The sequence below is a fragment of the Balaenoptera borealis genome, assembly GCF_965194805.1.
Source record: "Balaenoptera borealis genome assembly, chromosome: 4".
In the NCBI taxonomy this organism is placed as follows: domain Eukaryota; kingdom Metazoa; phylum Chordata; class Mammalia; order Artiodactyla; family Balaenopteridae; genus Balaenoptera; species Balaenoptera borealis.
In genome coordinates, this window is record NC_138861.1 from 132,616,273 (window position 1) to 132,639,406 (window position 23,134).

At 41.1% G+C, this 23,134-nt stretch overlaps 1 long non-coding RNA gene across 1 annotated transcript in view; it reads right to left on the minus strand.

Annotated features, from left to right (window-relative positions):
- Positions 1–23,134, minus strand: part of LOC309628400 — a 723,103-nt gene that overhangs the window by 13,314 nt on the left and 686,655 nt on the right. The gene's annotated exons all lie outside the window — the stretch shown is intronic.

Genomic DNA, 23,134 nt, shown 5'->3' on the forward strand with positions numbered 1-23,134 from the left:
TATATCTCACATTTTCTTGATCAGTTCATCTGTTGATGGACATTTAGCTTGCTTCCATACCTTGGCTATTGTGAATAATGCTGTTATAAACATGGAAGTACAGATATTTCTTTGAGATAATGGTCTTGTTTCCTTTGGTTAAATACTCAGAAGTGGGATTACTGGATCATATGGTAGTTCAAGTTTTAATTTCTTGAGGAACCTTCATACTGTTCTCCTTAGTGCCTGTATTAGTTTACATTCCCACCAGCAGTGCACGTGTTCCCTTTTCTCCACATCCTCGCCAACATTTGTTTACTCTTGTCTTAGGGGATAATTGTTAAACAGGTCCCTCCTGGGACCCACAAGCTAGAGCACCTAGAGGATATTTGGATTTTATATTTTTGGTAGTGATTTATCAGCCTCCAACTCAGCCATGCAAAAAGAAAGAAAAAAAAGAAAAAGGAAAAAAGGAAGGAAGGAAGAAAGGAAGAAAAGAAGGAAGGAAGAAAGGAAGGAGGGAAAAGGAGGAATATTAATTTTCTGTAACTTAAACTAGTCTATTTGGGGCCTTTATTCTGAATGGTAGATCTGTTTTATTTCTAGTAAACTGTCAGTTCAATGATATTCAGGCATTCCAGGGGCAAGCACGGTCCAGGTGTCCTTTCTATCTTTATTCCTGTGTTGAGTATAGGGGCAGGGGTGGGCTTACAGCTGTGCAAGGACACTAGTGGGGAGCCGACTTCCGTCCACAGCCTTCCTCTGTCCTCCGTGGGCACCCGCTGACCTCTGTTGCGCTCCTTTCCACTTTTGTTCATCACCCTTCTTATGGAGCTTGTTTCCGCCAGCTTCCCTGAAGTTACGCACACATTTCCTCTTTCTTTAGATCCCCCTCAAACTTGTCTGGGGTTTTCATTACCCCTGTCTCCTGGGGACACAGCATCGGGTGGGATGAAGTGATATTTTCTGTCTTCAAGATTCACCAGTGCTGTTCACTCATTTACTCAGGCCACGATCTTTGAATTCATCCTCTAATCCTCTCTTATACCCCTCAGCAATTGCATCAACAGCTCCTGTTTTTTTAATAAATTGTATATTATTTTAATTGTGTTTCCCTCATTGTATGTAAGCTCCACAGAAGCAAATAACTTTTTAACTTACTGTTATATCCCCAGAAGTATGGTGTATGTGCAAAAAAAATTGTTGAATGAATGCCTGAACAAATCTCCTATTGTTAAACTTATAATTTGTTCCCTTTTGTTATTGTAAACTACTTTGTGTGGACATCTTTGCAGCTTTTTATTAGTACCCAATTTTGCTAGGTGTCAACTCCTAGAAAGAGAATGACTAGATTAAAATATGGGCATATTGAAAAAGTTGATGTATATTGACAAATTTCCTTCAAAAAGTTCACATCGAATTACACTTCTATTAATAGTACATGGAAATGCTAATCTTTCTGGTTTCTCGGAAATGTCCTGATTCTGTTGTTAGATTCTGGGTGAACCGGGATCGTATTACTCACTGCGGAATATAAGGGAAACTTCATTGTTGCGTATTAGTTAAAAATAAAACAAAAAATAAAACAATTACTCCTCCCAAAATAGAACTTCATCACATCACTTCTGGAGACTGCCTCCAAGTGACCCCATACGTCTGTGCATCCATTAGTTTTGGACAAGCTTTTGTAGAGCTTTATTCACTCAATCCCTTGTGCTTGAAAAAAAACAACAATAAATAATAAGGATATATGTACTTTGCTGTAAGAAAGCTCCATATATGAGAGTCTTAATGCTTAAATCGTGGTGAAAGAGAATAATTATCTTACAAGGAGTTCCTGCACACAGTAACATGCGTCTTAAGGGAAAGAATAAGTTTATAGACAATGTTTTAATTGTAATGTGTATAATGGGGTGAGACTGGCCCTTGTGCTATGTGTGGGAGCTTTCCTTCCAGGAGAGTAAAACATAATTTGTTTTGTAATGGGACAGAAGCATTCTAAGCCATCCTCTTGTGTCTTGCTGTGCAGATTTATGTACTTTTGGCTAATAAATATGTCCATATAAACAAATGGATGCTTTCCGTTTTCCGTGCCTGTAGCTCTTGAAGAGAACACCTCTGTCTCTAGCTCGTGAGCCCTCAAACCTTTGAAACAAATGCTAACATACCACTTTCCTCTGTGTGCTTTACTGCGTTTTCTAAAAGTATGAAAAACAGCAACTTCAGCTAGAAGTGTACATGTGTATATATATTTGTGTTTGTAAGATTTAGGTTGGAAAGGCTGAAGATTCCAAACAAAAATACAGCATTTCAATTACATTTTATGGATTAAATGGTTTCTGTGAGTGACTGTATTGGAAACACCTAATCATTGTCATGTTGGTTGCCTACAAATGTTCAGACATTTTCCTGGTTATGTTTGACCATGGAATATTTCAGCATTCAACCAACTTGCACCAGCACCTATTCATATATTGTCAAATTAATAGTTCTTGAAAGAAAAAACAGGTTATGTAGCTCTCAGTTACCTTTTTTGGCTTGTACATGGGTTTTCATAGACTGCAATGGAAATACTGTGAACAAGGATTATCTCTTCGGGCTTAGGTGTAAACACTAGAGCTTACTATAATAACTTGGATCATGCACCATCCTAGGAGCAGGGGTTATTTCCTTGAGACACTTGAGTGGATGGATCAGTTGCTAAGCAACTTGCATTCTTATGGGGCCAGGCTGGGGAACAAAAGGGTGCCAGGTGGTCATACAGAGAAGGAAAATGACAAAGACACATGGAAAAATAAAGCCTCCATCTGGGAACTGTAGTGCATAACCGTTTAGAAATTTGGAATATGTTCCCCCTTAATAATTCATTTCAACAGCTATTCATCAATGGTTATATCTTTAATATCCATGCCTATCTCTCCGTCTATCTACCACCCATCCATTCATCCACCCTGGCAGACTGATTTTGAGATTAGAAATTACAAGTAGTAAGTTGACTTGTATATCTTATATTATTAACTACTTTGCCAATAATTATTCTTCATAATTATTTCTTATTCATTCACATAATTTCCTCTGTTCCTTCCCTGCTCTATGTCTTTTACAGTTTTACTTTTCATCTCCTTGTCACGTGCTTTCTCTTTTTTTTCTCTCAGGACTGATTTTATAGATGGGACCATTGCTTCACTACTAATGGATACTTAGATACTTAACTAAGATAGAAATACAGATTCCTAGAGAAGATTGTCAGAGCAGCCTCATGTCTCCACACTTTACAAGGCCTCTTTCCTAGACATTTATGTGCTGAAACTTAGCATCCTGACGTCCAAGTGGAAAACAATGGTAAGTCTAAAATATCAGAAGTTATGATACACAATCATACAAGAAATCAGCTTTACCTATTTAAAATGTAAGTCACTTCTATTTGTTCAAATACACTATGAAAGTATGCCTTTTCTCATTATAGAAACTGAAACTAAAGAAAAACCACGAGTTCTTTCTTTTTGCGAGATCTGCCAGTGTTATACCAGATTGTGCTCCTCAGGCTTTGGTTTTTTTTTTTTTTTTTTGATAGGCTAGGACTGTAACACCAAGAATCCAGTTGTCCTCAAGAATTTTAGAAAAAAAAGTGCAGTCTAGTTTGGGGACATATCTGAAGGAAGAAGGAAACTATTGTTTAGTTAGTACTTATCGTATGCCTGGCATTGTGCTAGCGATTTCTAGGTAGATTTAAAAACTTAATCTACAAAAATCTTTGTATTGTGGGGATTATTATCCACATTTTTTTTTTTAATGTGAAATTGGGCTTTTAAAATTTATTTATTTATTTATTTTTGGCTGTGTTGGGTCTTCGATTCTGTGCGAGGGCTTTCTCTAGTTGTGGCAAGCGGGGGCCACTCTTCATCGCGGTGCGCGGACCTCTCACTATCGTGGCCTCTCTTGTTGCGGAGCACAGGCTCCAGACGCGCAGGCTCAGTAGTTGTGGCTCACGGGCCTAGTTGCTCCGCGGCATGTGGGATCTTCCGAGACCAGGGCTCGAACCCGTGTCCCCGGCATTGGCAGGCAGACTCTCAACCACTGCGCCACCAGGGAAGCCTATTATCCACATTTAAAAATATATAATCAAGGCTTGAAGAGGTTAAATAACTTGCACAAGGCCACTCAGTTTCCGAAAACCAGAGTTTCTGCTATGCTACTGAGGAAGTGTTTCCTCTTTAGATGCAAGTAAACCAATGAAACAAGTTTAGTGGGATAATACAGTGCCAGTGCTTGTTTGATTGCTAATTCTTCTAAGGGGGTGTGTGTGCGGGGGAGGGGAGAGGGGACAGGCATGTCTGTAGCAGCTGGAGAAAGGGGAGGGGAGATGTGAATGCTCTGGGCTATTGGGATCCTGTCTCACTTCTCCTTCTGTCTTAGGTCGTCCGTTTACGCTGACGTAGCATTCCCTATTTTAACTTTTCCTCTTCACCAGGTTTTTGTCCTTTTCATCCTTTTCTCCTTTTCTTGCCCTTTGGCCATTGTCTGCTCATTTAACTACTGTAGTGGATATAGTTCATGCTTCACCGGAACCTGCTGGCTCTCTCGTATTTTCGTTTGTGTTCCGCCCTCCCTGGCCTGCATGTGCTTTGGCTGCTAAGAAGCCACACCTGCAGCTCTCTTTAGGCGGCTGCCCCAAAGCGTCCACTTCAGGAGAGCGGGAGTGTCCAGAAGTTTACACTGACCCTCTTCCTCCTGCGCCCCAGGGGCATTTAACCAGTGACCGACTGATGCAGGAATATGACAGGCCAGCCCCCTTGCCTCCCATCTGGGTACCTCACTCATAACTTTCCACTTTAAAGCGCCCCTGCTAGACTAGTCCAAGGCTGGGGTTTTGCCTGCAATTACGCGTCTCCTCCACTTCTTCCCTTTCTTCATTCTCCTTCTGCCAGTCCCTTTGCAGTTCTTCCTGAGGGCACTTTACATTTTTTTTTTTTAATTTTTTTTTTTACAATTTTTAAAGGTTACTTTCCATTTACAGCTAGTACAAAATATTGGCTATATTTCCCATGTTGTACATCCCTGAGCCTATGTTACACCCAATAGTTTGTACCTCTCACTCCCCACCCCTATATTGCACGCCCCACCCCCCCTGGCCCCGCCACTGGTAACCACTAGTTTGTTCTCTGTATCTGTGAGTCTGCTTCTTTTATGTTATATTTGCTAGCTTGTTGTACTTTTTAGATTCCACACATAAGTGACATCATGCAGTATTTGTCTTTATTTGTCTGACTTATTTTACCCAGCATAATGTCCTCCAAGTCCATTCACATTGCTGCAAATGGCAGAATTTCATTCTTTTTTACAGCTGAGCAGTATTCCATTATATATATATATATATATATATATATATATATATATATATATATATATATATATATATATATATATTTATATATATATATACCACATCTTCTATATCCATTCATCTGTTGATGGACACTTAAGTGGTTTCCATGTCTTGGCAATTGTAAATAATGCTGCTGTGAACATTGGGGTGCATGTATCTTTTTGAATTAGTGTTTTTGTTTTTTTTCAGGTATATACCCAGGAGTGGAAACTGAGGGTACTTTCTTAATAAGTTATTTGCTCATGAATGTTTGTCTCAGATTCTGGGGAATACACACATTTTACACGGCTGATGGATAGAGGGTTTGATAAGACACTGTTCTTGGGAAACCTGAACACTCTCATGCCTGCTCTGTTAGAGTGAGGGAGAATAGAGGTCAGGTGGTCAATGGAACCAACTCAAATTGGGTCCAGCGGGCCTCTGGGCTCATCTGGTAATCATTTTCCAACTTCCTGACTGAATAATCAGGGTGGACATATTTAGCATCTGGCAGAAGACTCACATTGGTTCCCTAATCTGTGGAGTAAGAGCTATTGTAGTAGCAAAGACCAAGTGGAGGTCACCCAGGTCAAGATGGTAAGTCAAAAATAATTCTGTCCCCCAACTCCTGTGTGAATTGGCAGCGATTAGCACCATCCTCGAAGACTTAATCAAACCAACATAGATGGGCAACCCCATTATATCCCCATTTAATACATCATTTTACTTCCTGCTTAAATCAGATGAATCATGGCAGGTGACCGTGGACTTGCAGAAATGTAACCTAGTGGTACCCCAAAGGGGCTGCTATGCTGCATGTGGTACTTTTACTAGAACAGATTACCACGGCTTCTCATTTGTGGTATGCGGCTATTGAACAGGAAAATGTGTTCTTTTCAACACCTGTTATGAACGAGGATCAGAAACAGTTCGCCAGGGTGGATAATGGTATATTCACAGGCTTGCCCTGGGCCCAAGGGAACTCTCCTGCTCTGTCACAATGTAGCTTGAAGGGACCTTGATCTTCTGGTCATTCCACAAAAGATCACTTTGGTCCTCTATATTGGTGACGGCAGTTAATCATACATAAGCAGGAAATGGCAAGTACTTTGGATGCCCTGGGAAGACACGTTGTACTCCAGAGATTGAGAGAAACTCTACAAAGATTCAGGAGCCTGTCATTCCAGTAAAGGTTTCAAGGCTCCACCAGCTTGGGACATGCTAGGACTTTACTTCACAGCAAAAGAAGTGCAGCAATGGGCCCATGTTCGTGGAATTCCTTGGTCTTACCATGTTCTCTGCCATCCTGTAGCAGCTGGTTTGAAAGAATGGTGAAATGGCCTTTTGAAGACTCTGTTACAGCATCAGCTAGGTGGAAGTCCCTTTCAGGTTTGGGGCAAGGTCCTCCAGAAGGCTGTATAAGCTCTGAATCAGTGTCCAGTATATGTTGCTGTTTCTCCAATAGGCAGGATTCACAGGTCCAGGAATCAAGGAGTGGAAATGGGAGTGATGCCACTTACAATTATATCTAGTGACCCACTAGCAAAATTTTTGCCTCCTGTTTCTGCAACTTTATGCTCTGCTGGCCTACAGTTCTTAGTTCCAGAGGGAGGAATGATTCCACCAGGAGACACAACAATGGTTCCATTGAACTGTAAGTTAAGACTGCTGCCCAGCCACTGTGGGCTCCTGATGCCTCGGAATCAACAGACAAAGAAAGGAATTACTGTGCTGGCTGGGGTGATTGATCCTGATTACCAAGGGGAAATCGGACTACTACTTCACAGTGAAGGTGAGGAAGAGTGTGTCTGGGATACAGGAGATCCCTTAGGACATCTCTTAGTATTACCGTGCCTAGTGATTAAGGTCAATGGAAAAATACAACGACCCGACCCAGGCAGGACTACCAATAGCCCAGATCCTTCAGGAATGAAGACTTGGGTCACCCCACCAGGTAAAGAACCATGATCAGCTGAGGTGCTTGCTGAAGGCAAAGGGAATACAGAATGGAGAGTGGAAGAAGGTAGTTATAAATACCAGCTACAACCTTTGTTTTCTTTTCTCTCTTACTCCTTTGTTATGTCATATAAGATGTGTTGATTTTATATCACAGTATTTAAGTATTGTTAATTTTACATCATAGCATTTAAGTTATAGGATATCAAGGAAAGAGTAAACATCACTCAAGGACTTTACGTCTTCTTCTAGGGAAGAGATTAGTGTGTTTTTGGTTGTATGCCGGATGGTTGTATCATGTTGGGCAGAATTGTGATTTTGTCATTGTCTTTATTTGGAGATTAAGTATGGTTTAAGGAGATGTGTATGACTGCCAAGTTGACAAGGGGTAGACTTGTGATGGCTAATTTTATATGTCAACTTGACTGGCCATGGGGTGCCAGATTAAACATTATTTCTGGGTATCTCTGTAAGGGTGTTTCCAGATGAGATTAGCATCTGAATATACATATTTGAATATAAATATACATTATATTCCTACACGACTCTAATATAGACATTATATAGAGTCTCTGGCAAGTTCTAATAGAAGAATCACAGGGTAGAACCCAAGTTTCTGGAGAAGCCATCTACAACTGAGTACTGTACACCATTCACAAAGCAGCTGCTGATTTGCTACTGGATCTGGTAGGTACTGGCCATCTAAACACAGGACATCAAATGACTACATGACCAGAGCTGCCCGTCCTGAGTTGGCTGCTTTCAGACCCACTAGGTCGTAAGTTTAGGTGGGCCCAGCAACAATCCATTGTACGATGAAAGTGTTATATCCAGAATCAGGTGCCAGCAGGTCCTGAAGGCACATGTAATTCTGACAAATAGGCGGCTCAAATCCCCATGTCACCTACCCCCATGGCACCGATGCTTCTCCCTTAGTTTACACCTTCAGCTCCATAATTAACTGCTAGAAGAGGAAAAAATCCTGAGCTTGATTCACAGATAGGTCAGCTCAGTATGTTGGTTCAGTTAAGCCTATTCTTAGGATGGCCCAGAAGGACAGTGGCGGAAAGAAATTCTTCCCGTGGGCAGGACTCCAGGCAGGGTAGCTTGTTATCCATTTTGTGTGGAGAGAAGAGTAGCCCAATGTAAGGTAAGGATATATACAAACTCCCAGGTAGTAGAGATTGGTTTGCCTGTTTAGTCAGGGGTCTGAAACCAGCAAGGTTGGAAGATTGAGGACAAGGAGGTCGGGTGAGAGGCAGTTGGGTGGACTTAATGGGAGCGGGCACAAAGCAATCTTCCCATTGCCTGTTAATGCCCACCAGAGACCATCCAGTGGTACAGCAGCAGGTGGATAGGATGATTCATCCAGGAGAAGCCAGCCATCCTTTGTCTTTGGCTACCCCGGTGTCTTGTCTTTGGCTACCAAAATGTGCCCATGAACTGGGTAGAAGTGGTGGCAGAGACAAAAAGCGTATGTTCTTCTAGCTACTGCTGCTGAATGTGCAACTTGTCAGCAGGAGAGACTCCTAATATGATATGATGCTGAGCCCCAAATGTAATGCTATCCCTCAAGGAAACCAACAAGCCTCTTAGTGGCAAGTTATTTACATTGGACACTTCGTGTCATGGAGAGGGCAGTGATTTGTCATGACTAGGATTTACATGTATTTCCAGGTATGGATATTCTTTCCTGCCTGCAGTTCCTCAGCTTTTCTGCTATCCAAGGGCTCACAGAGTATCTGATTTATCGACATGAGATCTGGCATGACGTTTCTTTGAACCAAGGGACCCACCTTACAGCAAAGGAGGTGTAGCAAAAGATAAATGACCATGGTACCCCATCCTACCACATACTACATCATCCGTCACCCAGAAGCTGCAGCCTGCTAAAGCTTTGGTATCGTCTCTTATAGGTATAGCTAAGGCATCAGCTTTGAAATGATACCCTGTGAGTATGGGCCTCTGCCTTTCAGGATGCAGTATCTACTTTGTAATGGTTAATTTTATGTGTCAGTTTTCTAGGCCATGGTTCCAGATATTTAGTCAAACTTTATTCTGAATTTTCTCGTGAGGTTGTTTTTGGATGAGATTAAAATTTAAATTGGTGGATTTTGAGTAAAGCAGATTGCTTTCCATAATACAGGTGGGCCTCATCCAGTCAGCTGAAGGCCTGGATAGAACAACTCAACTCTTTGAAAGGTTCCGGATCAATGGACTACTTTAGATCCATTCTGTCTGAGTGGCCATGTCCTTTTTTGGGTCACAGAGCCCTTTAAAAATCTGATGAAAGTGCAAGATGTTCGCACTAGTAAATTGTATATATGAACCATACATAGTTTATTTTGCAAATAAATTTAGGACAGATACTAAGGAAAATCCCTCATTAATCTGCCATGTTAAAACCCTTTTCTATATCTTCCTTCGTTAAAGGAAGATCTTGGTTTTGTTGTGGCAGCCAAAATATCCACAAGAAGTCAACAGATGGAATTAGTTAACAATGTAGTATCAAGCTTTGGACTAAGTCATAAAGTTTCCCCCAAGCCATCCTATTGGGTCTTCCAGAAGACTGAGAGATTTAAAATGTACCAGAAATATTTTATTTGACTTTTTAAGTAGTCACTGAGAGCCCCAAACATCATTAGGTTTACCATCAACGGAATGCTTCCAGTGTGTTTAGTTTCAGAACTGTTTTCTTATCCAACATGTCCCTTCTTAAATGTCAATCAAGGAAGAAGTTCTTAAGCACCCAATATCTCAAGATATTCCATGATTTCTACTGTAATAGCCTCTTAATTTCCTTTTTATCATATTTGATGCTAACAGTTGTATTGCTGGTTGATTTACTTGTGTTTATTGACTGTTTCCCCATAAAATTAAAGCTCAATCCAAGCAAAGACCTTGTTTATCTTGCATATCACCGCACTTCTAGGGTATTATACAGAGCCACACGTAAGTTAGGGGCTAAGAAATATTTGTTAAACGAAGGAGTAGTACATTTGCAGAGTTCATGGTAAGACTCACAGTTAAATAATTATCTTGAAAGAGTACTTAGGAATGAGATCTGGGCCATTAACTGTGTTTGTAATAAATTCTTTTCTTGATGATGACGAAGACTGTTGTGATGATGAAGATGATAACATCAGCTGCCTTTCCTGCTGCTGTGGGGTAAACTGAAGTGGGTTGACCAGAAGAAATAGAAAGACATGCTGAAGCACAGCTTCAAACAGTATCCTTTAATCTCTGACTGCTGGGAAGACCAGCCACAGATAATCTTGTCTGGGGGCCAGGATCCCAAGGGAGCAAACAATGAGCAAAGTTAGTTCGTGAAGAAAGAAAAGCCAAGTCGCTGATGGCAACAGGAATTGCAAACAGTGGTCACAGTTGCTACCATTGGATGGCCTGATGTCTATTAGAGCTCAAAGCCCTGCTCTCCTCTCCCAGGCTTTCCAACTAGTCTTTACAATGACCTTGGGAAGCAGCCCTTCCAAAGGGAAAGACCATATATCACTCTTACTCATTCCTAGCTCTAGTTTATCAAGAAAGACATATAGAGGCATTTATCGCAATTATTATTAATACCTTTTCCTCCATACTTTAACATTTATTTTATATAAGTTGAAAGTCTGTATCATGTAAACAGTTTTTTTCACCTGTCCAATATTATATAAGTCTCAGTTTATTATTTGTTGGCATGCTCATCTTAAGCATTAGGAACTATGCATTTTTCCTGCTATTTACAATTTTAAACAGAACAAAACCTCAAATTGAAAAAAAAAATTTCGACACGTTTGTGAAGTCCATCCTACACTTTTGTAAGCAAATAAACACCAATACCCTTATGAACACACATACAGAAAGAAAAGAAAAAAAGAAAGGAACTTGGCCTAGAACATCTTGCTCCGTTTCACTGTGACTCAATATTGTTTTCCTGGTCCACATCTAGGACTGGAAAGTGGTGGCTGATTGCATCCGAGGCTACGCTTGTGACTTTTATTTCCTGCTTCCACTAGAACCAAGATATCCAAAGAGCGTGTTTGGAAGGACTTGTGTTTTCATGATTTCTGGTCCAGTGTCTCAGTCACAGAGTATGGAGGAGTTTGGGTCCACTCCAAAGAGCAACTTCTTCTGAGGCAGAGAACCTCAGACCATGAGGTCCCATTTACACAGTTATTTCCATGGGGTAGGTGGCAAGTTCTCAAGATAATCTTGTCTGTGAGATAGATATAAGTATTTCTAGGACATTTTTATAGCCGGCTCCATACAGTAATTAGCCCCAGCACTGGAGTATTCTAGAAACTCCTAAGCCGTGGGCAATGATTAAATTCGGTGTGAAGGTAAGCGAGATGCTCTCCACTGTGTAGTTAAAAACAAAAAGTGGGCACAGAGAAAGCCCTTGATCTGCCCTTTCTTCACCCACTGCATTTTCATTTCCTCTTCCACTACCCCAGAGGTCTACTAATGGACCCTATCATCCCATATTTAAAAGAGCTTTAGGGCTTCCCTGGTGGCGCAGTGGTTGAGAGTCTGCCTGCCAATGCAGGGGACACGGGTTCGAGCCCTGGTCTGGGAAGATCCCACATGCCGCGGAGCAACTAAGCCCGTGTGCCACAACTACTGAGCCTGCGCGTCTGGAGCCTGTGCTCCGCAACAAGGGAGGCCGCGATAGTGAGAGGCCCGCGCACCGCGATGAAGAGTGGCCCCCGCTTGCCGCAACTGGAGAGAGCCCTCGCACAGAAACGAAGACCCAATACAGCCAAAAATAAATAAATAAATTAAAAAAAAAAAAGAGCTTTAAATATCCATGCAGAGTACAAAATTGTAGTAGGAATTTGGGGGTTTGCTTTCCTTTCGGGTTTCGTGACTTACTAGGTTCAGCGTACTTCGTAATATATCCCCGAAACCACAGGATCCTGAAGGCAAATTCCCTTGGGGAGAGTGGCCCTGCGAGCTGATTAGCACAGTTTGCCTGCTTTGCACCTCCCTTCCGCTCAGGTATTCGGTGTTCAGACAGACGAGCTTGTGCTGGCTTCCCGGGTCCCTTGCTCCATTTTCATTCGAGCCAGTGATGCAAAGTCCCCAGCTTGGCCTGTCAGAACTTGATAGCTCTGTAAACACTGAAATCTTTGTTGCCATAACAGCAGGAAAAATAATATGGGAGCCTGCATATAAATATAGCGGAGGCCTTGGGGAATAGGAGCATTTCTAAATGACTTGAAGCTCTGTCATGGCATAATCTCTTATAAATAAATGTCACCGTCGTCACTGAATGCAGACTGGATTTTTGCCTGCCCGTGGTGCTCAGCCTTCTAGACAATAGTTATGCTAAGGGATTATCTTTTAACATAGTGCAGTTATCTCCTTTGTTTGTTTTCTTTTTTCATTATTCACATAAGCCAAGGGAAATGAAAAGCATCTTATTTCAGGCAAAAGGGCCTGTGAATGATTAACTCTGGTTCCATGCATTGGGACTCTGCATAACAACCCCTTGGCTTACAACTAGAAAAAGGCTCAAGGCAGCAACAGCAGCCCAGGGACCTGAGACCAACACTCTCAAACGAAGGTGGTGAGGAACTGATTAAGCCTAAGCACTGTGTTTATGAGGAGGGTTCTCTGTAGCTGTCTTATTTTAATTTTGCATTGGTTTTATTGCACTTTTCTTGGTGGAGATGTGTTTTGCTGACCTTCACTTTCACATGGACTCTTGCTTTTGGAGTATACTGGAGGATCCAAGTGAAACTTGGCTATGCGTACGCCTTAATCTGGTTTATGCCACCATATCTTACATGTTTTCCCCCTTATACTGTCCAAAACTGAGCTAACACTGGCTAAATTTTACATTAAAGAATGGAACTAACAGATAGCTTCATAACGACCTTGAGTTTTAATTTTAGCTCACTGAAAATTTTGTCGGTAAAATTTGGCTCTCTTGGAATTAGATATAGCACAAAGTGTTAGAAGAACGAAAGAGAAGCAAATGGTGTGATTACACGGTTCCAGTTAAAAGGACATGAGTGTGTTAAAGGCCCACATTGTGCAAATATAGAGATGAAATCAAAACCAATTCTGTATCTTTTTGTGGACATTTGGTGTTTAAACATTTATATAACAAGGTCTATTTTCATGGAAAACAAGACCCGAGTTAAAAGAGTCAGAAGAAAATGAAGTGTAAGCTGAGGACAGAAGAAACATTGGAAAATTTAGGAAAATGTAGTATAGTTATAATAGAGCCAAAATATTTTGGACACTTAAATTTAGACTGCAAGTCAATCCAGATGTTTATTTATTAACGTTAATAATGTTTCCAGTCTTGTTATAGAATACGAAATCCCAGGGGTTCCACTTCTGAGTTTAAAGACAAATGCATGGTCTTCATTCTTTTCCAGCTCTGTTTTAATTTTAGAGGTTTTCTATAGCCATGATTTTCCTGTAAAAGTGTTTGCAAAATCTTGAGCAGCTCCTGATGCCTAGCAGAAAGTCTCAGTGAAACATGGGTCTAGCAAAGCTTTCCCCTTTCTGCATTTGTCTTCTTGCTTCCATGGCAATAAAGGGAGAAACTTGGCATAAGAATATAATCTGTTCCCGCCTGTTTCTCATCTGAAGTCATAAACCTCTGCCATCCCACCCAAGACTAGAATTGTAGCTGGCATAAAACAGCTGTCTGCTTACAGGTTTATTCCGGTAGTAACCAAAGACAAAACCATTTTAATTGAAAGCTCTAGGCTGTTCTCAAAACCTTCACAATCTCTGGGTCATCCCCAAGAGGAAACCATTGAGGAAAAGGTACAAGTTCATTCTTTCTTATAGTTTTTGACACACTGTATGTTTATGAAGTTTGAGAACATTTTACCCTTCTAGTTTCTCTAGATTGAGTGCCATGGAGTAAAGGAGGCGGGGTTGGGAGGTAGGGTCACAAGGTCAAAAGCCCTAGGGCTCAGGCACACAAGCTAAGCCGGCTGCAGTCTAGGGGAGGGAGTGGTCTGTCGGAAAAGGCGTCTGCTGCTCAGCTGCCCCCAAAGTTACCATGTGGGAATGTGGAGAGTTTTGCCAGATATTCTGGTTTGTCAGTAGAAGTTCCCCAATCCTGATTTTTATGTGAATTCTGCATAGTTTTGAATGTTGGCAATTTTTAATTTGAATTGAAGTCGAACATTGTGAAGGTCAATCAAAACATGGCTCTTGAACGCTTGGGGCCGCTAGTGTCCAACCCCCAGGCTTTGCGCCTGATTTACTACGGGTAGACCTTGCCTTTCGCAGCTTCTTAGGCTCTAAAGCCGTCAAGTGGCATAATAGTTACACATTTTACTTTTTATTCTAGGTAGTCTGACAGAAAGAAAAGAACACAGGTTTGGAGCCAGGGAGATACAGATTTTCCTACTTCCAGATTTTACTAAATTGTGACCTGCAGCAGCTTAATGAATCTCTTGAAGCCTCTCTTGTAACCTGTGGAAATGAAAACCTGTTTTACAGGGTGTTTGAAGGAGTAAATATACAACTAGATGTAACATGCTTAGCCTGGTGCATTTAGGTGCTCTTCGCATGGGTGTTACTATTCTGATCATTACCAGTAGGTGATCCTCTTTGGACGCCACAGCACCTCCTTCCCAGTGAGCTTCTCTCAGGACAGGGAGAAGGGCCTCGCCGAAGATTTAATATGCTGTGCAATACAAAGAAATTGTATCAAGGGTCATTTCTAAGGCCTTAAAGGATTTTAGAACTAGAAGAAACCTTGACGAAACCAACTAACAGCTGGAAATTAATAGAAATATCAGTTTTATCCTAAACATCCATATTTTAAACCATACAAATGAATGCTGTTACTGAAATGCAGTTAAGAACATTTTATTTATAAAAAATAAAACGAAAGACCTTATCTGGAGCCATATTGTAAAGTAAGAGAATGTAGGTTAACTTTTTTCCTCCCTATTTCTGCGGGATTATTTACTCGGAAATAAATGGATGAATGCCACTTATAATATATCCTTCTTTTGTATCCGGGCACGTCTGCTATTAGGGAGATTTCTTCTCTCCTAACTCTAGGTCCATGATCTCTGGATGATGGTGGCAAGGGGTCACTCAGACAATTGGGGTGCACCGAAATGGAGTCTGAGAAGATAACTGATGTTTTCTTGCTTTCTGTTAAAAATTAGGTGCAAGTTAAAGTTTCAGCTTTTAAAGGAAGAGGGGTCCTTTCTTCCTTCTCCTGGACCAGCTGTAAGTAATAACAGAAAACAAAACAAAACAAAACGTTCAGTCTGACAAATAGTTCAGTGGTAAAAATAAAACAGGGTAGTCGTGTAAGATGGTTCAGTGTATCTGGTGTCTTTTACATGACTTATCCTCTTGCTTGATAAGAGCTCTTTGACAGCATGATAGGGAGTGCTGTGGCTGTGTGATGGAGTATTTGAAGTGCTCATCTATGAGCCATTGATATATTTACTGACAAAACTCTTTTATTCCTAAAATGTAATGGCATATGGTGCTGGTCCTGTAGGAGTCTCAAAGAATTTTGCTGACATCTAAGAGTTGTAGAGAGTAATAATAATATTGTCATCTACCATGAGATAGGAACTATGCTAGGTGCTTAATGGACATTGTGTAAAATCCTCATCACCTTTTTTTTTTTTTTAATTTTATTTATTTATTTATTTATTTATTTATTTATTTATTTATTTATGGCGTGTTGGGTCTTCATTTCTGTGCGAGGGCTTTCTCTAGTTGCGGCAAGTGGGGGCCACTCTTCATCGCGGTGCACGGGCCTCTCACTATCGCGGCCTCCAGACGCGCAGGCTCAGTAGTTGTGGCTCACGGGCCCAGCTGCTCCGCGGCATGTGGGATCTTCCCAGACCAGGGCTCGAACCCGCGTCCCCTGCATTGGCAGGCAGACTCTCAACCACTGCGCCACCAGGGAAGCCCCTCATCACCTAAATGTAGGTCTTTATCTCCATTTTATAGAGGGGTCAGTTGAGTCTCAGGCATATAGGGCTTCCCTTGGGTCACACAGATGGTTAGATGAGGCTAGGATTAAACCAGATTTGTTGCTCTAGGCCTCTCTACCCTGTACTTTCTCAAGTATTTAGGGAGTAACTTCCCCAAGTTGCAGAGAATGTAAATTACCTAGAAATCATCAGCAATGTCAGAACCCCCAGCCATCCAACAGCCAAGCTCAAAATAGAACAAGATTACCTGTCACATGACAGGCATAATTAGTTGAGATCCCTTGTTATTTCTTAAAGAGAGAGAGGTTCTCCCTCTTTTGCTCTCTGCATACGACATAGAAAGAAATTGATAAAAATAGGGGTGATAAGGAGTAGAATAATGAGAAATTGGGCCTGACTAATGCATCCAGAAACTAGGTCTGTCTCTTCCTTTCTCTCTGATAAACTCAGGCTCCTAAAGTAAATGAAGGGCTGGTAAGTTTGACCGTAGAGGATGTCAAGGGCTACAGGTGTCTGACGTTCCCTAGACAAGAAGAAGTGGTTGTGCACTAAATGTTCTGTGAACCAGTTAGGTCTTTGGTAACTTTCTTTGCTTCCATTCTCGCTGGGGACCCCTTCCCCCCAACATGTTTTTCAACCCTGGTTCAGCCATCCCCACCGTCAGAAGACTATTAGATGAGTAATAAGTTAAAGGGCCATCCTGTGCAGAAAGAAGTCCTCACACATCCCAGGAGACGCATCCGCATGACAAAACAGAATGTAAGCTCTGAGTGTAGCCACCCCTCCACCCTTTCTTTCCCTTTGGCAAAGGGTAGTAGGTCGTTTACTCACATCAGAAAAATTAGTTTACGTTGGAACATCAGGATGGGACTCGGAAGGAGTGGGAAAAAACATGTGAAGTGCATTTCTTGGAAGAGAGGCAACAGGAGGGCAAAGCAAAATCACAGAAGGCCCATCTTAGCACTTACGTTAGTTCACATCTTCGTTGTGCCTATTGATGGCACTGTCTCAGGAATCACTTACATCAGTGGCTCTAGGTTCCCCAAGGTGTTCCTGAGTCTGAATCGCTGGGAGGATGGAGAGGCAGAGCTTTTTCATCTTACAAATGATCCACAGGTTGTTCTGATGCGCAACAGCAGACTTCGACCCTTTAGGTAACCCCCTCTAGGGTTCCGGGGTTTGTTTGTTTTTCTTTATCTATTCCAAATAAATATGCATGACTACAGCATATCAGTATATTTACACCAAGTACCCAGATCACCATAATGAAAGTACAGCAAAGGGATTCTCAAAAAAAAAAAATCAAAATATACTTCCCTTCAAAACACTGTGATTTATGAACTAGGTGTGATAAAATGGAGATAGACTCTTTAAAGAACACATGTAATTAGGGTCAAAACAATATTAGTACAGTCAGATTCCTGATCAGAATTCAGGAGTGAGGTTGGTTGAAAGTTCATTATGCTGATGTGTCTGGTTTGACCCTGGTGACTTTGCATCCAAGAGGTTAGGGATGCTGGCAGCACAGTTGCAAATAAGCATGAAGGTTTTAGGAAAAATAAACATTTAAGGGAGAGGGAGAGAGCGAGGTGAGAGAGAGAGAGAGTCTCAGTAGGAACTGATGGAAAGTGAATATATCTCTGTAGAAAAGAAGAGCAAAGGTCAGAAGGAACCAGGAGTGAACCACCAATAAATATGGATACTCCTAAGTGTATATGATCTGAGAAGGACAGTTATGACCTAAGGCTGAGCAAGTGACCTTAAAGTAAAGGCAGAAAAGGACCCAACAATTCCAGGGAGTGGCAGGACCTGCAGCAGGGAGTGAGAATAGAAGAAACCAGTGGGGATAGTGAGCCCCAAGGATCAAGGCTAGGAGAGTTTCCTGAGACAACAATGGTGGAAACACAGAGAGGTCTTGGAAGAGGCCAATGCTGTCAACCTCTGCCAGGCCAAGTCGCACGGAACCGTATATTTGCGACTTCGCGCATCTGGATATAGTTTGAATCCTAACAGTCCTTTTTATTGTAGTAAAAACAGTTGCACACTTGAAAGGGCTGTGCGTGCTAGATCCCAGTAGACAGGCTGGGTGTGGTGAATGGCCAGAGTGAAAGGAAAAAGTTCAGAGGCATGGTCTTTGGAAGAGAAAGTCACCCCTCTTAAATAGTTGTTGTCTGGTGGTTGCTGCAAGTTATGCAAGAGAAGGAGTATCTGGGAACCTAACTAAGAGGACCGTCTGTCGGAGGAGGCGACCTGCAGGCTAGACCAGCAGGTTCAAGAGCTCAGAGGACAGACCTGTGAGAAGATAATAGGGCATGTCAGTGAAGCCGAGAGGAGGAGGCTGGAGAGATGGGGAGAGTCCATAATGGAAGGCTGACGTCACTGAGAGCAAGGGCAGATTATGAACTGAAATCACGAAGAGGAGCATGAGGGAAAGGAATTTGGAGAGAGGAAAACTGAGTGTAGGGCTTTATGCCCAGAAGCACGTGAAAGGCTAATGAAAGACTCCTTCACAAGACAACTCAGGGAGATGCTGGCCCAGGTTGTGGTGGTGAGCTGCTCAGACGCCATTTTGACTTGAAGTGAAATGGCAGGTCTGGGGCCAAATGGGTAAAGATCCCTTGCTCACTCCCTCTAAAATCTCAGAGTGAAATATCAGCTTGGACCTAGGGAAGGAGGGAGATGAGACTAAGTTAGAAGTCTACAAAGAGGAGCCTTTGGGGACATAAAAGAAAAGTAGTACAAGAGCCCCTTGTGGAACTTTCTGAATACTCAAGACTGTTGCCAAGTAGGGACTACTCTGCAACTCAGATTTCCTCACAAAATAGAAAGACTCTGTGCACGTTAGTGATGTGCCCGTGTTGGACTGAGGCTAGAGTGGAGGAGGGGATGATTCTTAGGAATACCAGAACGCGGTAGAAGGCCATAACCCAAGGGATGTAATTCCTGGAAGAGAAAATTTCCCCTTACTGACCATGAGATGACCATGCTAATTAACTCAGGTTTAGTGCAGAAGAACTGTAACAGAAAAGTCTTTTCTGTGGAGCTAAGGTATTGACAACAAGAATATTGTTTTTTTTTTTTTAATGTCCTTATTGGAGTATAACTGCTTTACAATGGTGTGTTAGTTTCTGCTGTATAACAAAGTGAATCAGCTATACATATACATACATCCCCATATCTCCTCCCTCTTGTGTCTCCCTCCCACCCTCCCTATCCCACCCCTCTAGGTGGTCACAAAGCACCAAGCTGATCTCCCTGTGCTATGCAGCTGCTTCCCACTAGCTATCTATTTTACATTTGGTAGTGTGTATATATGTCCATGTTGCTCTCTCACTTCGTCCCAGCTTACCCTTCCCCCTCCCCGTGTCCTCAAGTCCATTCTCTACGTCTGTGTCTTTATTCCTGTGCTGCCCCTAGGTTCTTCAGAACCATTTTTTTTTTCTTTTTGGTTCCATATATATGTGTTAGCATACGGTATTTGTTTTTCTCTTTCTGACTTACTTCACTCTGTATGACAGTCTCTAGGTCCATCCACCTTGCTACGAAAAACACAATTTCGTTTCTTTTTATGGCTGAGTAATATTCCATTGTATATATGTGCCACATCTTTATCCATTCATCTGTCGATGGACACTTAGGTTGCTTCCATGTCCTGGCTATTGTAAATAGAGCTGCAATGAACATTGTGGTACATGACTCTTTTGGAATTATGGTTTTCTCAGGGTATATGCCCAGTAGTGGGATTGCTGGGTCATATGGTAGTTCTATTTTTAGTTTTTTAAGGAATCTCCATACTGTTCTCCATAGTGGCTGTATCAATTTACATTCCCACCAACAGTGCAAGAGGGTTCCCTTTTCTCCACACCCTCTCCAGCATTTATTGTTTGTAGATTTTTTGATGATGGCCATTCTGACTGGTGTGAAGTGATACCTCATTGTAGTTTTGATTTGCATTTCTCTAATGATTAGTGATGTTGAGCATCCTTTCATGTGTTTGTTGGCAATCTGTATATCTTCTTTGGAGAAATGTCTATTTAGGTCTTCTGCCCATTTTTGGATTGGGTTGTTTGTTTTTTTGATATTGAGCTGCATCAGCTGCTTGTATATTTTGGAGATTAATCCTTTGTCAGTTGCTTCCTTTGCAAATATTTTCTCCCATTCTAAGGGTTGTCTTTTCATCTTGTTTATGGTTTCCTTTGCTGTGTAAAAGCTTTTAAGTTTCATTAGGCCCCATTTGTTTATTTTTGTTTTTATTTCCATTTCTCTAGGAGGTGGGTCAAGAAGGATCTTGCTGTGATTTATGTCATGGAGTGTTCTGCCTATGTTTTCCTCTAAGAGTTTGATGGTGTCTGGCCTTACATTTAGGTCTTTAATCCATTTTGAGTTTATTTTTGTGTATGGTGTTAGGGAGTGTTCTAATTTCATTCTTTTACATGTAGCTGTCCAGTTTTCCCAGCACCACTTATTGAAGAGGCTGTCTTTTCTCCATCGTATATTCTTGCCTCCTTTATCAAAGATAAGGTGACCATATGTGCATGGGTTTATCTCTGGGCTTTCTATCCTGTTCCATTGATCTATATTTCTGTTTTTGTGCTAGTACCATACTGTAACAAGAATATTTTAAATGAACTGGTTAAAAAGAATAAGAAATTGCATAATCACTAAAGAAAGAGAATGTGTGTATCTGGTTAGTTTTATATAAGGGTATAAAATAAAAATTTTTTTAAAATTAGGTCAAAATTCCCAGAAGTAATATATGAATACCACTGGGGTTTTCTAGTAGAAGGAAGAATTTATATTGAAAATATTGTTACAGGCAGGTACACTCTGTCAAACATGGTGTATCCTGAGCAAGAAGAGTTTATGGAGATCTGAATCAAGAGGACACTATATCTTGTTCATAAAAGGTGCTCGATATGCATTTATTGGGTGGATAAAATCAGTGTATGTTGAGTAATTAAACAAATTGATGAATAATGAAAGATGTAGGTGTATGTTCCATTTGGGAAGTCTTTCTCCAAATGGGTTAACTGCCCTTCCATGGGCCCCCATACAGTCCTGTAATCCCCTATTTTATCCTACTGTGTACTGTGCTCTCCTACTAAACTGTAAACTACTTGAGGGTAGAAATTAATTCTTATCCTTCATGATAATTCCAGCTCTGACCACAGTACCCTGCACATAGTAGACATTCAAGAAATAATTGCGTAGATGAATGACATTATTTACTAGAGTACTAGTTTAAGCCAAATGTAACGTTAGCATTACACATGGGAGAGTAAAAGGGGTACTTAAAAAACACTTAAATAAACATCTAGGAAGTCCATTAAAGAGATAAAAGTGGCAGAAGGACAGTTTGGACAGTGTTATTACTGTAATTTGAGCATGTATTTAGGCTAGCAAATGGATTGTAATGATGCAGAGTGAACAGCAATTCCTTTCTTGGAAATGAAGGGAAAAAGAATTGAGGGTGGAGACATGCTTTTTACCAAAAACCCAGGAGAATGTTCTCTCCTCACCCCCTCAACCCCCAAATAATCCAGACTATCAGATTAAATTTAGGTTATTTTTTGAAAAAAAATTTCAGAGGAAATCCAGCATCTATCTCCCCCTACTGGTGTCATATTGAGTGATGTCTAACTTTTTTTTTTCTTTTAACTGAGAAACGTTTTAATTAAGACAAATATTTTCATTTGTTGTTTGCAAAAAAAAATCTTATACTTAATATAAAGTTTAAGCATCCTGTATTGGAGGTTTGTGTTGCAGTGAGCTTTACCAAGATTTGGAGTGTGAATTGGAGTATACATTGTTTCATCACAGATGAAGAATGGTTAAATATTTCTGCTAGTTCACCTGTGATTAGCAGATTTTACATGACAGTGGATTATAATTGGCTGACACAATGAAAAATTTTAAGTTTGTATTATAGAAAATTTCAAACATACACAAAAGTAGAAAGAAAAATATAATGAGCTTCCATGTACCCATCAACCAGCTCCAACAAACAAGTCACAGCTAATCTTGTCTTATTTATTACTTCCCCAAGGTCCCACATCCAGATCACGTTGAAGCAAAGTCCAAGCACTGTATCACTTCATCTGTGTTTCAGTATGTACCTAAAAGGTAAGGATGCTTCAAATATCCCTATTTTTAAGCATGCCCGAAGTTAGCAATAGTTCCTTAATATCAGCAAATATCCAGTCAGTGTTCAAATTTCCACGCTTGTTTTAAAATTTGTACTTATTTATTTTACAGTCTCTTTAAAACAGGCTTTTAATAAGGGCTATGGTTTGTAATTTTGTTTAATATGTTTCTTACATTTCATGGAATTTATGAGATTTGTTTCCTCCTCCATCAATTTTTTTGGGTATTATTTTTGTTAAGAAAAGTGCATCATTGGGCTTCCCTGGTGGCGTAGTGGTTGAGAATCTGCCTGCCAATGCAGGGGACACGGGTTCGAGCCCTGGTCTGGGAAGATCCCACACACCGCGGAGCAACTGGGCCCATGAGCCACAACTACTGAGCCTGTGCGTCTGGAGCCTGTGCTCCACAACAAGAGAGGCCACAATAGTGAGAGGCCCGTGCACCGCGATGAAGAGTGGCCCCCGCTCGCCGCAACTAGAGAAAGCCCTCGCACAGAAACGAAGACCCAACGCAGCCATAAATAAATAAATAAATAAATTTAAGACTTAAAAAAAAAAAAAAAAAAAGAAAAGTGCATCATTTGTTCTGAGCAGGGTTCCACGGTCTGGAATTTGCCGACTGGATCCCCATAGTGTTGTGTAACACATTTCTCTGTCCCCTGTACTTCCTGTAAATACAGGAATTGGTAGTTAGAGCCAGAGGCTTCATTTTATTCAGGTTTTTGTTGTTGCTGCTGTTCGTTTGTTTTTGT